The following is a 23,611-nucleotide window of genomic DNA, read 5'->3' on the forward strand; positions in this document are numbered from 1 at the left end:
ATGCGCTCAGAGGTGGTGCTGAGAAAACAACGCTGCTTCCTGCGGAGCCATCAAAAGCCCACACCCTGTCTGCCGCTGCACATTTTTGCAGCTGAAGGAGAAACTGTTGGAAATAGGAGTTTCCCTGATGTCATTGGGATGCTGCCGGCTGTGTTCTCCCGGAGACATCGGGGAGTTGGCTCAGGAAGGGCTGGGTGGGAAGTGATGCAACTCTGGACAAGGACGCTGGGCTCTTTGCAAAGGGAGGTCAGGTTCCGAGTTGACTCAACTTTCACCTGCACTTAATGGCAAATGGAAAGTGCTAGTCCTAAGAGGAGAGGTTAAGGGGAGAAGAGATTCAGAGAAGGGGATGAGCAAGGCAGGTGAAGCCATGCCAGGGCCTCAGAAATCTCTCCTTCTCCTCTCATCCTGCCCTTCTCTATCCCCAAAGAAGAAGACCTTTATCCCATGTACTCAATGTGGTGCTTCCAATTCCCAGTGTTGTTCAGTTCTTCGAGCTTATGTTATCATCCCAAAGGGACTCCTTTAAAGATGCCTGGAACACTGGAAGGAAGCAGAGCTCCCTGGAAAAATAGCTGATCTTTGATTAGGGCAGGAAATGTCCAAGATGAGCCTACAGGATTGTGCCAGAGAGCAGGGAAGCTATCAAAAGCTGGCCCAGAGGCCAGCTGGAAAGCCTGACTGGCCAAAGACGGGAAACTTTTAGCATCAAAAAGAATAATGAGGAGTTCCTGTCATGGCGCAGTGGAAATGAATCTGACTAGGAACCATGAAGTTGTGGGTTCGATCTCTGGCCTCACTCAGTGGATTAGGGATCTGGCGTTGCTGTGAGCTGTGGTGTAGGTCACAGACATGGCTTGGATCGGGCATTGCTATAGCTGTGGCGTAGGCTGGTAGCTATAGCTCTGATTAGACCCCTAGCCCGGGAACCTCCATATGGTGTGAGCACGGCCCTAAAAAAGACCAAAATAAATAAATAAATAAATACAAAAAGAATGTCATGTATTGAAAGGTGGCAAATACAGAAAACACAAAATTCATTTTTTTTTTTTTTAAAGACTCCTTTTGGTCACTATTAGAGGTTATTTGGGTTCCAACTCATCTCTCTGAAAACTGATAGAAAAATAAGCTTGTAGCCCTTCTTTCCTGCATGAAATGTATCTTCAAGAAACCAAAGAGCTGCTAAGGTAAAGTTGATCTTTATGTCGAAATTCACCCTAATAATAAAGAATAATAGGAAATCATGATTTTTACAACCTCCAGTAAGACGATAGATTTAGACATGATCATCAATGGATGCTAAAACTATCCAGTGACAGGATGACAGGGAATTTAAAAATAGGAAGTCAACCACACCTACGTAAACAAGGTTCATATACTGTTTTTGTTATATTTATCTTCTGGTAAGTGCCAATAACTAGTAAAAATAAGATCTTTTTGAAACAGTCTGGGAAATTTGAACATCGAGACTACATATTAGATCATATTAAGGGTATATTGTTTGGCATTGTGGTTCTGTCCCTTAAAATGGGCTGATCTATTAAAGGCACATACCAAGTTTTGGGGGCGAAATCTAGTATCTGCTTTAAAAGTGCTCAGAGCAAAAGGGAGTTCTCTTGTGGTGCAGCAGGTTAAGGATCCGGCATTGCCTTTGCTTGGGTTGCTGCTGAGGCATGGGTTTGATCCCTGGCTTAGTGCAGTGCGTTCAGGATCCAGAGTTGCTGCAGCTGTGGCATCGGTTGCAGCTGTGTTTGAGATTCGAGCCCTGGCCTGGCAACTTCCATATGCCATAGGTGTGACAAAGAAAGAAAAGGAAAGGAAAGAAAGAAGGAAGGAAGGAGGGAAGGAAATGATTTTTAACTTCATAAACTATTTCTTTTCTTTTCTTTCTTTCCTTTTTTTTTTTTTTTTTTTTTTTTTTTTTTTTTTTTTTTGTCTTTTTGCCTTTTCTAGGGCCACTCCCATGGCATATGGAAGTTCCCGGGCTAGAGGTCCAATCAGAGCTATAGCCACCGGCCTACACCAGAGCCACAGCAACTCGGGATCCGAGCCACGTCTGTAACCTATACCACAGCTCACGGCAGCACCGGATCCTTAACCCATTGAGCAAGGGCAGGGACCGAACCCGCAACCTCATGGTTCCTAGTCGGATGCGTTAACCACTGAGCCATGGCAGGAACTCCCAGAAACTATTTCTATTTTTAATGTCTGGAAAAGGTAACAAGTGGATTTATCAGATGAAATTGCATGTCCATCCCAAACCCTCAGTGGACATGCTATAAAATTTGGTTGTGATGATTGTTGTATACCTATAAATGTAATAAAATTCATTAAGTATTGGAAAAAAAAATCAGGTGAAACTGCATGAACTCTTAGAAGGTGGTATCCAAAGAATTGGGAAAGAAGTCTAACGAGATGCACACTCTCATGGGTACCAGCTTCTCCCCAGGTTTCCTATGAAGATCACAGCTGGACCAGGGCCAGCTCAAAGGCCCCAGATTCCCAACAAGAGAGGCAGGGTTGGCAGCGCCTGTAACCCTATAAAGAAGGCCTGAGGCCAGCTGGAGGGTCTGCCTGGGGCCGGCCAGCTCAGCATCCAGACAGACCTCACTGGTGGCCCCAGGGTCCAGGGTCTAGGCTGTTGTTGGTATATCTGGAGGTACTAGGCCCTAAGTGCATGAAAAAGGATGGATAATCACACAGTTCCAGTTTGTTCATTTAACAATGAGCTGATCCATCAAGGACCAGATATCCATGGCCACGGAGCCATACATTTTGGGGACCAACACCCAGTAGAAGAGTTTAGAAGATGATGGCGGTGGCTGGTCTTCTCAGGCTGGAATACTTGCTGTTACATCTGTCTCTACCAGGGCAAAAATGGCCCCCGTAGCTGCACATGATCTCCTTGTTGCCATTAAGAGAACAGGGATGGAGTTCCCTCTCGGCTTAGAGGGTTAAGGATCCAGCGTGTCACTGCTCTGGTTACTGCTGTGGTGCAAGTTCAATTCCTGGCCCAGGAACTTCCACATGCCTCAGGCGCAGCTAAAAAAAAGAGAGAGAGAGAGAGAAATGTGGCTGAAAACCTCCACGTGTCCCCAGTTTCACCTGTTGTAGGAGTCCCATCCTGGCCACCTCATCTTCTTCCTTTCCTCACATTTTTAATCAAGTCATGGCTGAGCCATTCCATCTCCTTAGAATAAGTTTTCCTTGGAGTTCCCATTTTAGCTCAGCAGAAATGAATCTGACTAGCAACCATGAGGACGCAGGTTCCATACCTGGCCTCGCTCAGTGGGTTAAGGATCCGGCATTACTGTGAGCTATGGTGTAGGTCAAAGACACGGCTTGGATTTGATGTTGCTGTGGCTGTGGTGTAGGCTGGCAGCTGTAGCTCCGATTCGACCCTTAGCCTGGGAACCTCCAGGTGCCATGAGTGCAGCTCTAAAAAGCAAAAAAAAAAAAAAAAAAAAAAAAAGTTTTTCTTGTTAAATGCCTTTCTCCTTCCCAAGTTCTGATGGGGTCACTCACGTTCTGTGTCTAGACAAAGATGATACTAAAAATTAACTTTACCCATGATCTGTATAGCCTAACAGTAAAGAAAGTGGAGGAGTTCCCGTCGTGGCGCAGTGGTTAACGAATCCGACTAGGAACCATGAGGTTGCGGGTTCGGTCCCTGCCCTTGCTCAGTGGGTTAACGATCCGGCATTGCCGTGAGCTGTGGTGTAGGTTGCAGACGTGGCTCGGATCCCGCGTTGCTGTGGCTCTGGCATAGGCTGGTGGCTACAGCTCCGATTCAACCCCTAGCCTGGGAATTTCCATATGCCGCGGGAGCGGCCCAAGAAATAGCAACAACAACAACAAAAAAGACAAAAAAAAAAAAAAAACGACAAAAGACAAAAAAAAAAAAAAAAGTGGAGCCTGCAACTCTGCCTCAATTGTCGACCAGTTGTGTGACCTTGAGCAAATAGCCTAAGACTTGGTGTCTTAAAAATGGACACCCTCAGGAGTTCCCACTGTGGCACAACAGGATCAGCTGTGTCTTGGGAGTGCTGGGACGCAGGTTTGATCCCCCCGACCCCGGCACAGTGGGTTAAAGATCTGGTGTTGCTGCAGCTGAGGTTTAGGTCACAACTATGGCTGGGATCTGATCCCTGGCCGGGGAACTTCATATGCTGTGGGGCAGCAAAAAAAAGAAAAACATATGGACACCCCCAACATTATTGTGAAAAAATGGATTAAATTGAGCATCTGATAAAGTGCCTGCCACCTAGTAGGCACTTGATAAATGACAGCTGTGGTTGTATAAAAAACTATTACACAACTTAGAGTTGGCCCTGACATTGGTTTTGTTCACAGAGGCTAAACTAAATGCCCAAACCAGGAATTAGCTTAAATCTGCTCCCACACTCCAGATGCAAGCCTGGGGCATTTCTTGATGGAATTAAAATGTGACCAGGAGTTCCCATTGTGGTGAAGCGGAAACAAATCCGAATAGTATCCATGAGGATGCAGGTTTGATCCCTGGCCCTGCTCGGTAGGTTGGGGATCCTGCGTTGCCACAAGCTATGGTGTAGGTTGCAGACACCGCTTGGATCCTGAGTTGCTGTGACTGTGGTGTAGGCCGGCAGCAGTAGCTCTGATTCAGTCCCTAGCCTGAGAATTTCCATATGCCTTGGGTGCAGCCCTAAAAAGAAAAAAAAAAAAAAAAAAAAAAGTGGTACCAGGCTCTGGAATTCAGACTAATCCCTTAAACAAAGTATACTTGACATGTCCACTCTGCTCATTTCTCTAATCTAGCAACTCCAGAGGGCTGCAGGGGGGTGGCAGTAGGGCATGGAACTGGCTAACTGTGACCATGGTGGCCACTGACTACACTTGGAATTGGGTGGTAGGCTCACATCTCTTCTCGTTGCCCGACAGCTTGCATCCATCCTCTCTGTTCTGAGACCCCACGGTGCAGCTGTCTCCTGCCCCAGCAGTCTCCTTGGAAGGATGGTATTAATGACTGATAATGCTTAGTGGATTACCCTCAAAGAGACCATCACTTTGGAGCTCAGCACAAAGCCCTAACTTAGCTCAGAATAACAAACATGTAATGATTCGCATCGGGATCCCCAAGGGCCTGGCACCTTGTTGGTGCTCAAAAAATATTTGTTAAGTGATTAATGGAGGGAATTTCAGGCACTGTAGTCAATGGCTGAGGGACATCCTTGAGGCCTGGGGACTTTCCTAGGACCATTCCAATCACTCCCCAGAGGGTGGTTTCCTGTTCCAGTTACTCCCAAGGCCGCCCTTAGCAAGGGCACCAGACCAGTGTTCTTTAAGGGTTGAAGCTGATTCCAGCCTGAGCCTTGGGAGACCTCCTGCTTCTCAGTGCTTTAGATCCATTAAAGCTTTGCTTCAGTGGATGGGTTCCCAGTGGGAGTGATAGAAAGCTCACCACTTAAGTCATTTAGGCTTTGGCTGCCGGGACCTGAAAAAATACCCTTGGGACTGATCCTGAAGTGCCCAAGGATAAGTTAAATGGCTTAATAGATCTTGGCAGCTTCAGAAAGGACTAATGGCCCTGTGTTAATTGGGTACATAGAGTGAAGATGAATCTCTGAGAAGGTATTTCAGATTTGCCTGTTAGCTCTCATAGGCTTCAAAAGCATCACATCTGTCAACCCCTAAACTGATGCTGATTATTAATAAAGTATAAGTACCTGATATCTGCATCAGCCTCCATGGTCCCAGTCCTCTTGTACACCCTCTCTGCGAACATTTATTGAGTACCTACTATGTTCCAGGCATTGGGCCAGTGCCTAGAAATAGCTGACATCTTGTCCCATGAACCTCTATTCTATAAGGCAGAGAATAAGAATGAGAAACGATGAGAGGGGGACTTTGTTAGGGGAAGATTCGAGAAAGGAGGAGGCGTGGCTCTGCCCAGGCTGGTGGGTGGCAGGGAGGCTGCCTGGTTGCCTGGGGACTGGAGGAGCAGTGCCAGGTCTAGGAGGCGGGCAGGCAGGCAGGCGAGGGCTCCTGGCAGAGGGAGCAGCGCGCCCACGGAGCCTGAGAGCATGACTCACCAGGGAGTTGCAGGGGCACACGCGAGCCGAGGGAGGGAGTGCGGGCTGGAAAGGTGGGCAGGCGCCCCACGGAGGAGCGTCTGCTGGGACTGAGCCCCGGGCCGAATGGAACTCGGATGTGATGCGTGCGCAGCTTTGCATTGCGAAAAAGACGTGGACCAGAGGGCGCAGAACGCACATGGGGCGCAGACGGACAAGACCAGAAGCAGAGAAAGCTCTTTTAAGGGTCAAGGATGTGAACCAAGGTCTGAAGCAGGGTTTATTTATTTATAATTTTTAGCCGCCCCGAGGCAAATGGAGTTCCCCAGCCAGGGATTAGATCCTAGCCATAGTTGCGGCGGAGGCCGCAGCTGCTACAAGCGGAATCCTTAAAGACATTGTGCCGGGCGGGGGATCAGACCTGCGTCCCAGCGTTCCCAAGAGGCCTCTGATCCCGTTGCATCACAGCGGGACTCCCGAAGCAGGGTTAAATTCTTGCTGCTCTCTCGGGGTAAGCTCACATCACTTCTCTGAGCTCTTTCCCTGAAATGAGGAACAAATGATATCTAAAAACGCGAATCAGGGAGTTCCTGATGTGGTGCGACGGAAAGGAACCCTACTGGTATCCATGAAGATGTAGGTTCAATCCCTGGCTTTGCTCAGTGGATCAAGGATCCCGTGCTGCTGTGGCTCTGGTGTAGGCAGGCAGCTGTAGTTCCGAATTAGACCCCTGGCCTGGGAACTTCCATATGCCCTGAAAAGAAAAAGAATAAAAATAAATAAAAACGCAAATCAGAAGTTCCCATTGTGGTTCAGCGGTAATGAACCTGACTAGTATCCATGAGGGCACGGGTTCGATCCCTGGCCTCCATCAGTGGATTAAAGATCCAGTGTTCCATGAGCTGTGGTGTAGGTCGCAGATGTGGCTCGGATCCCATGTTACTGTGGCTGTGGTGTAGGCCCGCAGCTGTAGCTCCAATTGGAACCCCTAGCCTGGGAACTTCCATATGCCGCTGGTGCTGCCCAAAAAGAAAGAAAGAGAGAGAGAGTTTTTTCAGACCTGAATCTCGGAAGCCTTGTTTTGTAAGTGACCAAAAGAATTTGTAGGGAACCTCATGTTGAGGGGGAGTCTACCGGGTAGTGGGAACCCTTGCTGCTGAGAGGATGCCTCCCCATCTCTCTGGTTTCTGCTTCCTTTTTTTTTTTTTCTTTTTGCCTTTTCTAGGGCCGCTCCCTCGGCATATGGAGGATCCCAGGCTAGGGGTCTAATCGGAGCTGTAGCCGCCAGCCTACACTATAGGCACAGCAACACGGGGTCCGAGCCGCCTCTGCAACCTATACCACAGGTCACGGCAATGCCATATCATTATCCCACTGAGCAAGGCCAGGGATTGAACCCGAAACCACATGGTTCCTAGTCGGATTCGTTAACCACTGCGCCACGACGGGAACTCCTGGTTTCTGCTTCCATCTGAACACCAGCGCCTTCTTCCAGGTTCCCTTCCTCCACTTGGCCCGAAAGCATGACCAGTGGCTGCTGGCACAGCAGATCTCAGTGCTTCTTCCCCACCGGAAATGTCTGCATCTCTGCTCCTAGTTCCACAAATCCTATTTTAGTCCTCTTTTAATCCACAAACTAGGTGAACAAATCCCGGGACTTTGACCAGCCTGGGGCAGGGTACTAGTCCACTGAATCCACAGGAACAAGAGATGAGATACTGGAATGGTGGTAGCTCCCATTCAAAACTCGGGGTTGTAGCCTGTAAGAACATTTCCTAAAAGAATGGATGCCAGGGAGGTACAATTCCCAGAAAAAAAGAGAAGAGATGATGGGCAGCTAAATCATTAGGTCAGCGTTACAAAAATACTTTGTAGGTATGAGGAGTTTCCTAGTGGCTCATCAGGTTAAGGACTTGACGTTGCCACTGCCATGGCTCAGGTCACTGCTACAGCTCAGGTTCCCCAGCCCATGAACTTCCGAATGCTATGGGTGTAATCAAAAAAAAAAAAAAAAATGCTTTGTAGATATGAAACACCATGCAAATACAAGACAGTGTTCATCCTTTGAGAGTGGGACTTCTTTAGATTCATCTCTAGTTTCAGTATATAGAATAGTTATTGACACATAGTAGGAACTTCGTAAAAAAAGATATTGAGTTATCAGATACCAGATATAGAGTTAGTGAAGAGTTAGCAGATAGCATACATGCAGGGCCGTCAAACTTTATCAGGGATTAGGTCTAAAGCCCACGTGTACTCTAGAAATGACATGTAATCATATAACCCTTGAAATGCTCCCCATTCCCCATGAACCCCACTGCAGGGAGACTCCATATTGAAAAACCATAGACTATGTCTCTGTGAATTTGAGAGAATTGTTTGCCCTCCAAGTTGGAACAGACCACTGTTTCCTTCGGTTGAACACCAGATGGCTTTTATTTAAGAGTGATTCTTGGGGAGTTCCCGTTGTGGCTCAGTGGTTTAAGAACCCGACATAGTGAGGATGCAGGTTCGATCCCTGGCTTCGCTCAGTGGGTTAAGGATCCAGCATGTCTGTGAGCTGCAGTGCAGGCTGCAGATGCAGCTTGGAGCCCTCGTTGCTGTGGCTGTGGTGTAGGCCAGCAGCTGCAGCTCTGACTCAACCCCTAGCCTGGGAACTTCCACATGCCTCACCAGCGGCCCTAAAAAGAAAAAAAAAGAAAGAAAAAGGAGTGATGCTTTATGAAAAAAACTACACGAACATCAGAGTCCCCTTCAGCAAGGTGAGACTCTTGGGAGGGAACAACAGATACACATTTTCCATCTCGGACTCTCTCTTGGTGTGGGCTCACTGAGTAGAGTGGCAGGTGGATTGCTTGCCTTATCTCATTGTTATTTTTATTATTCTCAGTGTTTCTGAGAATTGCTGAACAAATGTAGTTGCAATTATGTAGGAATTCCCATTGGAGCTAAGCAGGTTAAGAACCCAACATAGTGTCCGTGAGGATGTGGGTCCGATCTCTGGCCCCACTCAGTGGGTTAAGGATATGGTGTTGCTGCAAGCTGTGGCATAGGTCACTGAGGTGGCTCGGATCCCGTGTTGCTATGGCTGTGATGTAGGCTGGCCGCTGCAGCTCCCATCTGATCCCTAGCCTGGGAACTTCCATATGCTGCAGGGGCAGCCCTAAAAAGAAACAACAACAACAACAACAAAAACGTAAATCAAATGACTGTTCTTGTCATATTCTCTCATTTATTTATGTGTCTATGATCTGATGCTCCTTTCCGAGAACATGCATTCCATGAATTCGAAAGCCTGTCTGCCCTGTTCACCACAGGCTCTCCAGCAGCGCTTGGCACATAGTGGGCCCTCAGTAAGTACATGTGGAAGGAATACTATTGCCCAAGGCACCAGGCTTGGTACTGAAGGGGTGGGAGAGGGAATACAAAGACCAGTGGAACTGGCCTTCCCTCGGGGCATGGTCAATCTAATAAAGGAGGTAAGCTATGAAGTGCCTGAAAACACATAAAAAGACAATAGTACCAAGCAGGAAGCGCTCACTGTCAATGAATAATAGAAGGAAAAGTTCTGGTGGACTCCTAGAGGAAGTAGGACCTATCTCTAGGGCCCACCCTCCTGCCTTTTCCTCTAAACGCCATCCTGTTTGCTTCTCCATTAATCCAGAGAGGTCTCAGCTTCCTGCAGCCTGGAGCAAGTTCAAGCCCAAGGATTTACTTCGAATACATTCTGGTGCCTGGAGCCCCCTTCCTGGGGACCCTTTGTGAGGACAGAGATGTGCCTGGGAGGTGGGGGATTCTCACAAGGGCTGGTGATCACTTAATACCAAAACAGACATCAGGGTTCTCTCCTCTGAGCTTGGGGAAACCTGACATTGTGATGACTGGTCATGACAATGAGGCCTTGACTTGGTGATGTCCTGGGGAAGGGGGTCTTAATTCCTCCCTTCCTCATGGCACACCCCTGCTTTGTGGAGTGGGGCCCTGTGCCACTCTTCTGTGAGTCTGCGACCCCTAATTCCAGAGCAGAGCTGCCACGGACAGACAGCCCCACCTCTGTCCTCACAAACCTGTCCCTCTTCTGCTGTCACAGGCCAGACAGTCTGACCTGCTCTGGTCTGAAAAGAGTTCCTCTGATGGTGGCTTCAGGCTTGTGCCCTGATGGAGACCAGGTAGCCAGGATGTCAGGTGAGCACCCCGGGGCAGCCAGGTGTTCACCATACAGAGGAGGCAGCTATCTGATTACCTGACTGCCTGGACACTTACAGCCCACATAGAATGCAAAATTTATTTTATTTAACTGTAGAAAAAGTAGAAAGAATGTATATATAACCACTGCATACATGAGAGGTAAGAAATCTAGATTTGCCACATTTGGGCGGGGAGGGGGCCCATGCTTACAGCAGGTGGAAGGTCCCAGGCCAGGGATTAACCCACGCCACAGCAGCAGCCCAAGCTCCTACAGTGACAACACCAGGTCCTTAATGCACTGTGCCACAAGAGAACTCATGCCACATTATTTTTAATGGCTCCATACTATAGTCATAATTTATTTAATAGCAGCTTATCATTGAGTATTTGCTTGCCATTTTTTGCTATTATTATAGGCAGCCTGTCATAAAATCTTTCTGTACATCACACTATTATTTGATAATTTCCTTAAGAGAAGTTCCTAGAGGCAGACCCTCCTTGCCTGCCCACTTGCATCTCTCACAAGCGTCCTATCCTAATAAATCTACTTCCTGCCTATCAAAAAAAAAAAAAAAAGAGAGAGAGAGAAGTTCCTAGAAGTAAGATTATAGAATTAAAGGGTATGCCCATTTTAATGCTGGATCGGTTTACATTCTACTAGAATGGACTGGAGGGCCACCAATGGGACACATACATTGTCTCTGTCTTTACCACTCTGAGCTCTTGTTCTTGTTTTAATTTTCACTTTTTACTTCTAGTGAGTTTGGCCATTTTTCTCATATGATGACTATCTCTTTACGTTTCTTCTTTGGGGGATTGCCTATTTATGGAAGATTTTTTTTGGCCACACCCATGGCATGCAGATGTTCCCGGCCAGGGATTGAACTCAAGCCACAGCAGTGACAATGCCAGATCCTTAGCCACTATGTTACCGGGGAACTCCCGGTGGGAGATTTTTAAATGACTCTAATATATAAGGTCAGACAATGGGAAGCATGCTGGTTTTATTCATTTCCACTTTCTCTTTCCTATATTTTCCACATTTTTTGGATCTCACCTATGTTGTTCCCACCCTCATTTCCCCCCCTTACACATTCAACGTTGCATCTCTGTCACCTGGCTTGTCCCTGCTCTGGCCCATAGGCAGAATGACACACCATCACCAACACCTCCAATTGCCCCAGTCGTCCATATTTCAATCTTATCAACACTGATGATAAGCCTGGGCTAGGCTGAGCACTGAGGGGTTAAAAACGAATGAAACAAAACTGTTATTCTCCAGAGCCGAGCATCTATTAGGTGAGTCAGACACACCATACGTCACCAATGCAGGGCAGACTCTGAGATGTGCTCCAACAGCAGTGAAACGGGTCTGGAAGAGGAGAGACACTACCACCAATTTCAGATTCACCAATTTTGAATCTCAGATGATTTTTCCCCCCTTTGGCCACACCTGCAGCATATGGAAGTTCCCAGGCTAGGGATTGATGTGAGCTACAGCTGCATCAATGCCTGATCCTTAACCTGATGTACCACAGCGGGAACTCCTCAGATGATTTCTCAAAGAAACTAAGGTTTGGGCGTTCCCGTTGTGGCACAGTACAAACAAACCTGACTAGTATCCATGAGGATATGGGTTCAATCCCTGGCCTTGCTCAGTGGGTCAAGGATCCGGCATTGCCATGAGCTGCGGTGTAGGTTGAAGACATGACTCGGATCCTGCATTGCTGTGGCTGTGATGTAGGCTGACAGCTGTAGCTCCTATTTGACCCCTGGCCTGGGAACTTCCATATGCCATGGGTATGACCCTAAAAAGCAAAAAAAGAGAAGAAGAAACTGAGGTTTGAAGAACGGTATCTCATGCAAAACGAATTGTCTAAGAAAAACTTACTAAATAAGTGCCATGTACCAGGTTGACATATGTTACTGCTTATTCTCCCAAGAACTACATACAGTAGGTATTATTTTATTTCCCAGGGGAGGAAAGGAAGGCTTAGCCAGATTAAACAGCCAGCCCAAGCCTGTTGGATTGTGTCAGAACGGGGATTTGATTCCAGGTCTCCTGTCAACATTGCTTCATCCTCCTCCAATTGCCATTTGAGCAAAAGTTGCAGGGTAGAGAGTGTGCAGGGCCGAGAACTCTGGGGACTCGGGGGTGGGGAAGGCATGTCTGGGACTCAGGGCCAACCCACAGAGAGCTATGAGGGAGATGGCCCTGCCTCTTGTCCCTACTGTCCTTCAGGGCTCAATTCAAGCATCACCTCTTCCAAGAAGTCCTCTCTGACTTCCTCAGGTTACCCCAATCCCACCGAGCACCACCACTGGCAGGCATGGCCCTGTGCCTTCCTTTCCCAGGGACTTATTCCCTGCATACAAAATGTTTACTCATGGGTTTCTGCCCCTCGAAAGTAAGCTCCTTGAGGGTGGGGCCACCTCTGGTGGCATTCCCAGTTTGTGAGCGAGAGCGTGACAGAGTCACAGGGCACTGGGTGTGGCAAAGAGGGAATGAGTAGGTTCGAGGCAGCCTGGCAGGATTTGGCAACAGGTGACGGGCTGGCTGCAGGCAGGGAAGGAAGAAAGGGCTGAGGATATAGGGTGACGGGGAAGAGGAGGGGTGTGGGGGGAGCAGCAAGGTGGCTGGAGGGTCCTCAGCCCCCTCTCAGGAGTGGGAGTCCGGGAACGGGGAAGCGGTGACATTTGAAGTTCATGGGTCTAATGCGGTCAGGGACCCGTGATCAAAGCAACGTGGGCCTGTGGGGAACTTCTGGCCTCTGGCCTGAGACTGTCTGAGTCCAAATTCCAGCTCTGCCACCTGACCCCTTAGCCTGTGGCAACATGAAGCCCTGTCTGGGTCTCAGTTTTTGTCATTGCTAAACTGAGGTTTTCATCCTGCAAGCTCCAAATCCAGGAGAGGATGAAGCTGAGAGCATGAGGGCCCAGAGCTATTATCATCCTCTTCTCTCTCTGGGCAACTTCTAGCTTCTCCAGAAAATGCAGTGTGGATACGGAGAGTGTGCATTTCTACCGGAGGCTTAAATCAGCTCAGCCTCAGGCTAAGCTTGCGTGCACTGGTAAAAGATCCGTAGCTGGGGCTTGTGTTTGTTTGTTTAAGGTTCTGGGCTCTGGGATCATGCGACCTGGTTCAGATCCCAGCTCCAAACTTACTGGCTGTGGAATCTTGAATTTGTTACCTAACCACTCTGAGCTTCAGATTCTTATCCTACAAAACAAGGATGAACAAAACAAAAACAAAGCAAAAAATTGGAGTTCCCATTGTGGCTCAGCGGATTAAGATCCCGACTAGTATCCATGAGGAGGCTGGTTCAATCCCTGGCCTTGCTCAGTGGGTTAAGCTCCCAATCGGAGTTATAGCTCTGTGAGTTTCGGAGTACGTCGCAGACATGGCTCAGATCTGCAGTTGCTGTGTGACTGTGGTGTAGGCGGGCAGCTGCAGCTCCGATTCATGGATACCCAACCAGGATCCTAGCCTGGGAACTTCCATATGTCACAGGTTCGGCCCTAACACAAACAAACAAAAAAAAAACAAGGATGATGATGATGATAACAGTATGTGCCTTGCAGGGTTGTTTGTGAGAGTTCATTGGATAGTATATGACTTCTCATTAGACACAATAACTCCAATTTCTCATCATGGCCTGCAACCTCTGTGCTCTGACTTCCTTTTGGGAATCTTATTGCTACTCCCCTCCCCATCCCAGCCACATGGCCTCTCTGCTCCCTGCTCCCTGGCTTTCATCTTGGGGCCTGTGCACTTGCTGGTCCCTCGGCCAGTTTTTCTCCCCCGAGGTTTTTGCCAGTCCTTCTCCTTTGTTTCATCAAATCTTCTGTGTCACCTCCTCAGAGCAGTCTCCCCAGATTTCCCTGCTAAACTTGTTTCCCTCCAGCCCATCCTGTCACTCCCTCATCACTTACTCTTTTTTTTTTCTTGATTAGCCCTCTCCTGACATGATATTCATACTTCTTTTTTTTTTTTTTTTTTTTTTTTTTGGTCTTTTTTCTTTTTAGGGCCGCACCTAAGGCATATGGAAATTCCCAGGCGAGGGGTCGAATCAGAGCTGCAGCTGCTGGCCTACACCACAGCCACAGCAACTCGGGATCCAAGCCATGTCTGCAACCTACACCACAGCTCATGGCAGCGCAGGATCCTTGACCCACTGAGCAAGGCCAGAACCCACATCCTCATGGATGCTGGTCGGGTTTGTTAACCACTGAGCCATGACAGGAACTCCCACATTTATTCTTGTGTTGTTCCCCTCAAACCCCATGGGAGTGTAAGCTTCATGAGCACAGGGACCCGGTCTGTCTCCTAGAAAAGCAACTGGCACAGGGTAGGTATTCAATAAATGTTTGTGGAATGAATATTTGAACAAACGAATGTCTTAGCATCTACTAGGAGCACAGCCCATCAAATGTTGGCTCTTGTACCTCTTGACATTATCACTGTCACTACAGAAAAGCAGAGTTACGAGTTCCCTGATGGCCTGGCAGGTTAAAGGTCCAGCATTATTACTGCTGTGATGAGGGTTAGATCCCTAATCTGGGAACATCTGCCTGTCACAGGCACAGCTCCCCCCCAAAAAGGGTAGGTATTTGGGTTAAAGCATGAACTCTAGAGTTGAGTGCCTGGGTTCAAATCCCAGCTCTGCTCTTTTCAACATGTGTAGCCAACTGTATGCCCCCCACACCTCACCTCCATGGTGTTGTGAGAGCAGATGCATCAGTGAGGTGAGGCCCTGAGCAGAGGAAGCATGTCCGCCATCGCTGTGGTGGTGTCCTGGGCTCACACTCAGCCACACTCACCAAAAGCACACGGATTTTCAGAGAAAGGGATGCCTGGCTGCATTTCTCCCCTCTTCTGCACTTCATATTTTATTCTTTCTTTTTTTAAAAAAATGGACGTAAATTCAAATAACTTAAAGTTAACCACTTTGACGTGAACACCTGAATGGCATTTGATACATTCACAATGTTGCACAACCATCAACCCTATAGAGTTTCAAAACATTTTCATCATTCTAAAGGGAAACCCGGAGTTCCCATCATGGCACAGTGGAAATGAATCCGACTAGAAACCATGAGGTTGTGGGTTCGATCCCTGCCCTCACTCAGTGGGTTAAGGATCCAGCGTTGCCCTGAGCTGTGGTGTAGGTCGAAGATGTGGCTTGGATCTGGCGTTGCTGTGGTTGTGGTGTAGCCCCCGGCAGCTATAGCTCCAATTCAACCCCTGGCCTGGGAACCTCCATATGCCACAGGAGCGGCCCTAAAAAGACTAAATAAATAAATAAAGGGAACAACTGTATCTATTAAGTAATCACTCTCCAGACCTCTCCCTGCAGATTCTGGAAACCAGTAATCTATTTTGTTTCCATGGACTTACCTTTTCTGGATAATACATCATATGAACATAATCATAGAATAGATGACTTTTTAACTTCTTTCTTTCTTTTTTTTTTTTTTTTTTTTTTTTGTCTTTTCTAGGGCTGCACCCGCAGCATATGGAGGGTCCCAGGCTAGGGGTCGAATTGGAGCTGTAGCCTCTGGCCTACGACAGGGCCACAGTAATGTGGGATCTGAGCCACATCTGCGACCTGCACCACAGCTTATGGCAATGCCAGATCCTTAACCCACTGAGCGAGGCCATGGATTGAACCTGCAACCTCATGGTTCCTAGTCGGATTCATTAACCACGGCGCCACGAGGGGAACTCCTTAACTTCTTTCATGTAACATAGTTTTTCCCAGGTTTATTCACATTGTAGCATGTGCTGATACTTTATTCCTTTTTATGAGTAAATAGCATTCCATTGTAAAAATATACCACGTTTTGTTGTTTTTCCATTTATCCACTGGTGGACGTTTGGATGGTTTCCACCTTTTGGGAACCACAAATAGAGCTGCCGTGAACATTTGTGTGCAAATGTTTGAATCTCTGTTTTCTTTTCTTTATTTGAATCTCTGTTTTCTTTTCTTTATTATTATTTTGTTTTGTTTTGTTTTTTTAAGGCTGCACCTGTGGCATATGGAGGTTCCCAGGTTAGGGGTCAAATTGGAGCTACAGCTGTAGGCCTACGCCACAGCCAGATCAGAGCTGCATCTTCGACCTACACCACAGCTCATTGCAACACCACATCCTTAACCCACTGAGTGAAGCTAGGGATCGAACCTGTGTCCTCATGGATGCCAGTCAGAGTCCTTTCTGCTGAGCTATGATGGGAACTCATAAATCCCTGTCTTCAATTTTTTTTTTTTTTTTTTTTTTGGCCTCACCCATGGCATGTTGGAAGTTCCAGGGCCAGGAATCAAACCTGGGCCACAGGAGTGACAATGCCAGCTTCTTAACCCACTGAGCCACCAGGGAACTCCTTTATTTTCAGTTCTCTGGGGAATGCATTTAGGCATGGAATTGCTAGGTCATATGATAACTCTCTCTTTAACTTCTTGAGAGACTGCCAGGCCATTTTTCAATGCAGCTGCATCATTTGAGGGTTCCGATTTCTCTACATCCTCACCAAGACTTATTTTCTGACTTTTTGACAATGGCCATCCTAGTGGATATGCAGTCGTATCTCTTTGTGGTTTCGATTGGCATTTTACTAAGGACATGGAACATCTTTTCATTCACTGTATGTCGCTGAACCAGGGGCAAGACTAGGCTCCACTGGCTTGTCTGAGGTTGTGCTTCACAGGAAAAGACATGCACAGAATGTGATTCTTCCCCTCAGTTGTCCTTTCCTCACCATCACCAGGGAGTGGGATTGGCTTTCTGGGTCCTGTTTCGCTTCCACATGTGGCAGGGGAATTGGAGCCTACCCTCCTCTGCTAAACAGGGACATCAGCCCTTGACTCAGAGTGAGGGCACATGAGAAAGAGGAGGGCAGACTCTGAAACCAGATTACGGGTGTTCCAATCCTGGCTCTACACCACCTATATGACCTTGGGCTGAATGAGTCAATGTCTGCTTCTGCGCCTCCGTTTTTGTCTGTAACCGAGTTTAATGATAGTAATTGCCTCACAGGTTGTTGGGAAGATTAGATGAGTTACTATATGAAAGCCAGCACTCAGTCAGGGTCTGCTATTATTATCCCCAGCATTCTGAATTTTGGCTTCAGCCGGATGCGGCTCACGCACCCAGCCCATGTTTGTTCTTCTCTGCTCACCGGCCTCCTCCGAGTTCTTTATGGACCTCTACCATTTGAACTACACAAGAACTCTCTTATCTGTTGTTTGTCTTCAAAGCAAAACATGTGTGGTTTTAGCTAATAGCTACGCTTGTTTCTAAGCAAGACTTTGATGAAACTCTTCCAAAAATGTGCATCTCTGATCATTAGACACAGGGCCAGGAACAGAGAACAGAAGAGGTAGAGCAGAAGAGGCCACTTTAGTCCTGCAGCCCACAGCTGCCTGGGAAGAAAGAAAAACCTGCTTCTCCTTTGTTTTTAGCTGCCCCGCACCATATGGAGTTCCTAGGCCAGGGATCAGAACTCAGCTGCAGCTGTGAACTACACCACAGCTGTGGCAGGGCTGTGCCAATGCTTATCCATGACCCAATGTGCCCCGCCCGAGATTGAACCTGCATTCCAGCGCTCCAGAGATGCTGCAGATACTCTTGTGCCACAGGGGTAACTCCCTGCTTCCCCTCTGACTCGGGCCCCCCACATGTCTCTGACTCCAGCCCCGTCCCATACTGGAGCCTGGTCCCCTGGCATAAGACTTGGCCAACCGAAATACGGAGCTCCAGAGAGTCCTTCCTGGGAGCGCCACCCCAAACCTTTCCTAAGATCGGCTCCCTCGGCCACATCTGAGTTCCGTTCAGGTCCCCTGATTCTCTCACACCCTCACTTCCAGTCTTAGGCAAGAAATCTCTTACTTTGGGAATGAGAAAGAAGAAGGTCGCTTTGCGCATCAGCTTTATTCTTTTTTCGACCCATGGCAGAGGGAAGTTCCTGGGCCAGGGATCAAATCCGAGCCAGAGCTTCCACCTACACAGGATCTTAACCCGCTGCACCAAGTGGGGAATCAAACCAGCACCTCCACAGAGACAAGCCAGATCATCCACCCACTGCACCACTGCGGGAACTCCTGGCTTTATTTATTTTACAGCCTGTTTTCCAGCCCCAATGAGCAAAAACTGTTTTAGATGGTGGAACACACTCCAGCCAGGGAGAGGATGCTGGGGATGAGTGGAGTTGGGGGGTGCTGCCACCACTGCAGGGCCACCCATTCTGGTCTAAGGGGTGCCTCTGCAGTGGGGGCTGGGAACAAGAACACTTTGGGATCACCCTTTCAGCCCAATGCAGGAACTCTAGGGCTCTGGTCCAGATCCTGGCTGTGTGCTTGCAGCCATGTCCTCACCTGCGCAGTGACTGAGCAGAGCCTTCTGCCATTAGCACGGTGCTATGCCGGGCTTGATCAGTTTCCTCAGCTCTTCAAGCAGACTTTTCCATGCCTTGTGAAATGATTCTCTGCAGTAGAAGGACTTTTCATTTATTTAATCATTCAAACTTGAATTCACATCTGCATGATTACAGAAAACATGCAGGCTAGTAACATGTAAGAAAATTGCAGTAAGATGGTAATGAAAACCTGTATTCATCTTAACATGTTTCCAGTGGAAAATACTTTAGTGTTCAGTTTATTACTTTTCACTCGATTACATGCTTTTTTGATGTATTAATCCATGTATGTTGCTAGAGAACAGACTTGTGGTTGCCAAGCGGGAGGAGAGCGATGGAGAGGGGCTTTGGGGTTTGTAGATGCAAACTATTACATTTAGAATGAATAATCAATGAGGTCCTACTCTATAGCACAGGGAACTACATCCAATTGCTTGGGATAAACCATGGAGGATAATACAAGAAAGGGAATGTGTGTATATGTATGACTGGGTCACTTTGCTCTACAGCAGAAATTGTCACAAGATTGAAAATCAACTATAATTAAAAAAAAACACACAATAAAAAAATGTATGGGAGTTCCTGTCGTGGCTCAGTGGTTAACAAACTCGACTAGTAACCACAAGGTTGTGGGTTTGATCCCTAGCCTCACTCAGTGGGTTAAGGATCTGGTGTTGCCATGAGCTGTGGTTTAGGTCACAGACGCAGCTCGGATCTGGTGTTGCTGTGGCTCTGGTGTAGGCCGGCAGCAACAGCTCTGATTCGACCCCTAGCCTGGGAACCTCCATATGCCACAGGTGCAGCCCTCAAAAGACCAAAAAAAAAAATAAAAATAAAAATTAAAAAATGTATGTTGGATGGAGTTCCCATTGTGGTTCAGTGGTAACGAACCCGACTAGTATCCATGAAGATCCAATGTTGCTGTGAGCTGAAGTGTAGGTCACAGATTCAGCTTAGATCTGATGTTACTGTGACTGTGGTATAGCCTGGAAGCTGCAGCTCCGATTTGACCCCTAGCCCAGGAACTTCCATATACCACGAGTGCGGCCCTAAAAAGACAAAAAAAAAAGTATGTTGAAGCTCCCACTGTGACACAACAGGATCTGCAGCATCTTGGGAGTGCTGGGACGAGGGTTCGATCCTGGCCACACAGTGGTTTGAGGATCCAACGTTGCTACAACTGAGGCTTAGGTCGCAACTGTGGCTCAGATCGGATTCCTGACCGGGGAGCTCCATGTGCGGAGGGGCAGCCAAAAATGAAAAAATAAAAACAAAAACCCAAGAAAACAACCCAGACTTTTCCAAGGACAGATCCAAGAGAATCCAGCCCGGGCTCTTAATTCAGCAGCTGCCTATGGAGACCCAGCCTGGAACACCCAAGCCTGAGGTGGGAAGACTTCCCACCCTGCATCCCCAGGGCAGACCCAAGACTCACCCAGGGCTCCCTACTCTGCTCTCTGTGAGGTTCCAGAACTTCTTCCCAGATTCTCCGCTGTGTGTACAGTCTCCAGTTTGGTAAATCGGGGGTGGGGGTTGCGAAGTGTAGAAACTCGTCTCCCACAGCTTCAAATTCAAGTTCCCCTATGAGGCCTCACCTCTAAATACTTAGTGATTTATTTATTTATTTATTTTGTCTTTTTGCCTTTTCTAGGGCAGCTCCCAAGGCATATGGAGGTTCCCAGGCTAGGGGTTGAATCGGAGCTGTTGCTGCCGGCCTATGCCAGAGCCACAGCAACACCAGATCTGATCTGCGTCTGCGACCTAAACCACAGCTCATGGCAACACCAGATCCTTAACCCACTGAGAGAGGCCAGGGATCAAACCCGAAACCTCATGGTTCCTAGTCGGATTTGTTAACCACTGCGCCATGACGGAAACTCCAATACTTAGTGGTTTAGATGAGTGGATTTATCGGCCTGGCAGCCGTCACTGTCCTCAAGTGGTCTCTACAAGGATCGCCAATAAGGGGCTGCCAGCTGAGGTGGGGCAAATAGAGTCATCAGCGGACTTCCCATTGTGGCTCAGCGGTAGCAAACCTGACTAGTATCCATGAAGATATGGGTTCGATCCCTGGCCTTTCTTATTGGGTTAAGGATCTGGTGTTGCCGTGAGCTGTGGTATAGGTCCCAGGTGTGGCTTGGATCCCGTATTGCTGTGGCAGTGGTATAAGCCGGCAGCTGCAGCTCCAATTGGACCCCTAGCCTGGGAACTTCCATATGCTTCAGATGCAGCCCTAAAAAAAAAAAAAAAAAAAAAAAAAAAAAAAAATTGAGCCATCAGCCAGGGTGGGACTTCAGAGAGGCCCAAAAGCCTCAGACAGAGGAAGGCAGGGAGGACAGCCCAGCTCCTACTCATGCCACTGGCCCCAAACTGACCTCTCCACCTCTGAATCTGTGCCTGTCTTCTTTCTCCTTCTGTCACGGGATGTTCACATCTATCCATTCCTCTTGGATCATCCTGTGGGAGAATCACCCTGGGACTGGGTCTCAGGGGGGACCTATCAGACAGTTTGGCAAGAGGGACACACAAATGCATCTGCAGGTTTTGAATGGGGCCCCATACACAGACTATTACGGAAGCAAAGGAACCTGTCCATATATCTATATATTTGTTGACTGAATGGATGAGGTGCCTCTGTCAGATGGCTTAGGATTGGGTGCTGGAGGGTCTATTCTTCCATGTTTTTCAAATATACCTGCCCTTCTTCTGCCTCAGTGCCTTTGCATGGACTGTTTCCTTTGCTTAGAACACTCTCCCCTCAGAGTAGGGAGAGACTCTGGTGTACACTCTCGCCTCCTGCAAGTATTGGCTTAAGAGTCACCTTCTCAGAGTTCCCATTGTGGAACAAACCTGACTAGTATCATTGAGGTTGCGGGTTCGTCCACTGGCCCCGCTCAGTGGGTTAAGGATCCGGCGTTGCCGTGAGCTGTGGTATAGTTTGCAGACGCGGCTCAGATCCTGCGTTGCTGTGGCTGTGGTGTAGGCTGGCAGCTACAGCTCAGATTCAACCCCTAGCCTGGGACCTTCCATACGCATGTGTGGGTGTGGCCCTAAAAAGCAAAAAAAAAAAAAAAAAAAAAAAAAGAAAAGAAAAGAAAAGAAAAAAGAAAGAAAGAAAAAATTAAAAATAAAATCAAAAAGGAACCCCCCCTCCAAAAGTCACCTTCTTAATAAGACCCATTCCATCTCCCTGATGCACCTTCACATCCCTCCAAATCATGTAACATCTTTTGCAAACTTACTTATTTCTCATAGCACTACAATGTAAGCTCCCTGTAGGTGATTTGTCATTGATGCGTCCCCTATGCCTGACTCAGGGCTTGAACAACTAACTCAGACTAAGCTGGCATCACCTATTCTCGAATGAACTAATAAGTGAATGAATTATTTGTTAAGGTACCTTTTAGCTCTAAGAAGCTGGGATGGTGGCTCTGTTGAAATGCACCGTGAAGCTTTGAGTGAATCCCTTCCTGGGAACCATGTGGGCTTCAATGTCAAGAACCTGTCTATCAGAGTTCCCATTGTGGCTCAGTGGTTAATGAATCCAACTAGGAACCATGAGGTTGCGAGTTCGATCCCTGGCCTTGCTGAGTGGGTTAAGGATCTGGCGTTGCCATGAGCTGTGGTGTAGCTCACAGATGCGGCTTGGATCCCACGTTGCTGTGGCTCTGGCGTAGGCCGGCAGATACAGCTCCGATTCAACCCCTAACCTGGGAACCTCCATATGCCATGGGAGCGGCCCCAGAAAAGGCAAAAAGCCAAAAAAAAAAAAAAAAAAAAAGCCAATGGAAGCAGCTGGCTTTAGAGCTCATCTAAAAACATCTAAACACCATCCTGGCCAAATCAGTGCTGGATATGCATCTGTGCTGGGTTCTCACACAGCTTGCATTGCCGGCAAGTTAGCCGAATGGAAGGTGAAGGTTGTTCATCATTCTGGGAAAAAGCTGGAAGACGGCCCCAAGTTCTTGAAATCTGGTGATGCTACCACCGTTGCTAGGGTTCCTGGAAGGCCCACGTGTGTTGAGAGCCTTTCTGACTATCCTCCTCTGGGCCATTTTGCTGTTCATGACATGAGACAGACGGTTGCTATGGGTGTCATCAAAGCAAGGGACAAGAAGACAGGAAGGTAGCTGGAGCTGGCAAGGTCACCAAGTCTGCTCAGAAAGCTAAATGAATATTATTCCCCCAATACCAGCCACCCCAGTCTTCATCAGGAGTGGAATAACACTCTCAGAACTGTTTGTCTCAGTTGACCATTTAAGTTTAACAGTAAAAGACTGGTTAATGATAACAATGCATCATAAAACTTCAGAAGGAAAAAGAGTGTTTTGTGGACCATTTGTTTTGTGTGTGGCAGGTTTAAGTTATTTTTAAAATCAGTATTTTTGTTTTGTTTTGGGCCACACCTGCAACATGTGGAGGTTCCCAGGCTAGGGGGCTTAACTGGAGCTACAGCTGCCAGCTTAGACCACAGTCACAGCAATGAGGGATCCAAGCCACATCTCACAGCAACACTGGATTCTTAACCCACTGAGCAAAGCCAGGGATCAAACCTGCATCTCCAGGGATACTGGTCGGATTCATTAACCATTGAGCCACGACAGGAACTCCTAAAATCAGTAATTTTTAATGGAATCAACTTTACCAAAAATCTGTCACAGAATTTTGAGACCCATTTCAAAAAGTTTAATGAGGAGGGGGAAAAAAAAAAAAAAAAGCTGTTACCTAAAGAAATTTAGCTGCAAGTATAGGAGTCTCCGTGTCTGCATCTGTAAAATGGGGTTAATACTAGACAATAATGATTTTGTGTTGCTAAGTTCCAGCACTTACCAAGCTCATTGCCACCTTAACCAAGTTATAGTGGGAAAGCTGCTATAAACCTGAGTCTCCTGGGGTAATACAATATCCAATACACAGTATCACTTACGAAATATTTAACCTGAACCTAAATGAGCCTTTTTGC

General features: G+C 47.5%; 1 pseudogene; it reads left to right on the forward strand.

Moving 5' to 3' along the window:
• Positions 1-22,822, forward strand: LOC146403839 (elongation factor 1-alpha 1-like; annotated as a pseudogene).
• Positions 22,823-23,611: the final 789 nt, after the last annotated feature.

This window comes from Sus scrofa, chromosome 4, assembly GCF_054392235.1.
Source record: "Sus scrofa isolate SSC_HxYL_T2T_F1_AM1 chromosome 4, Sscrofa_HxYL_maternal_Yorkshire_Landrace_v2.0, whole genome shotgun sequence".
In the NCBI taxonomy this organism is placed as follows: Eukaryota; Metazoa; Chordata; class Mammalia; order Artiodactyla; family Suidae; genus Sus; species Sus scrofa.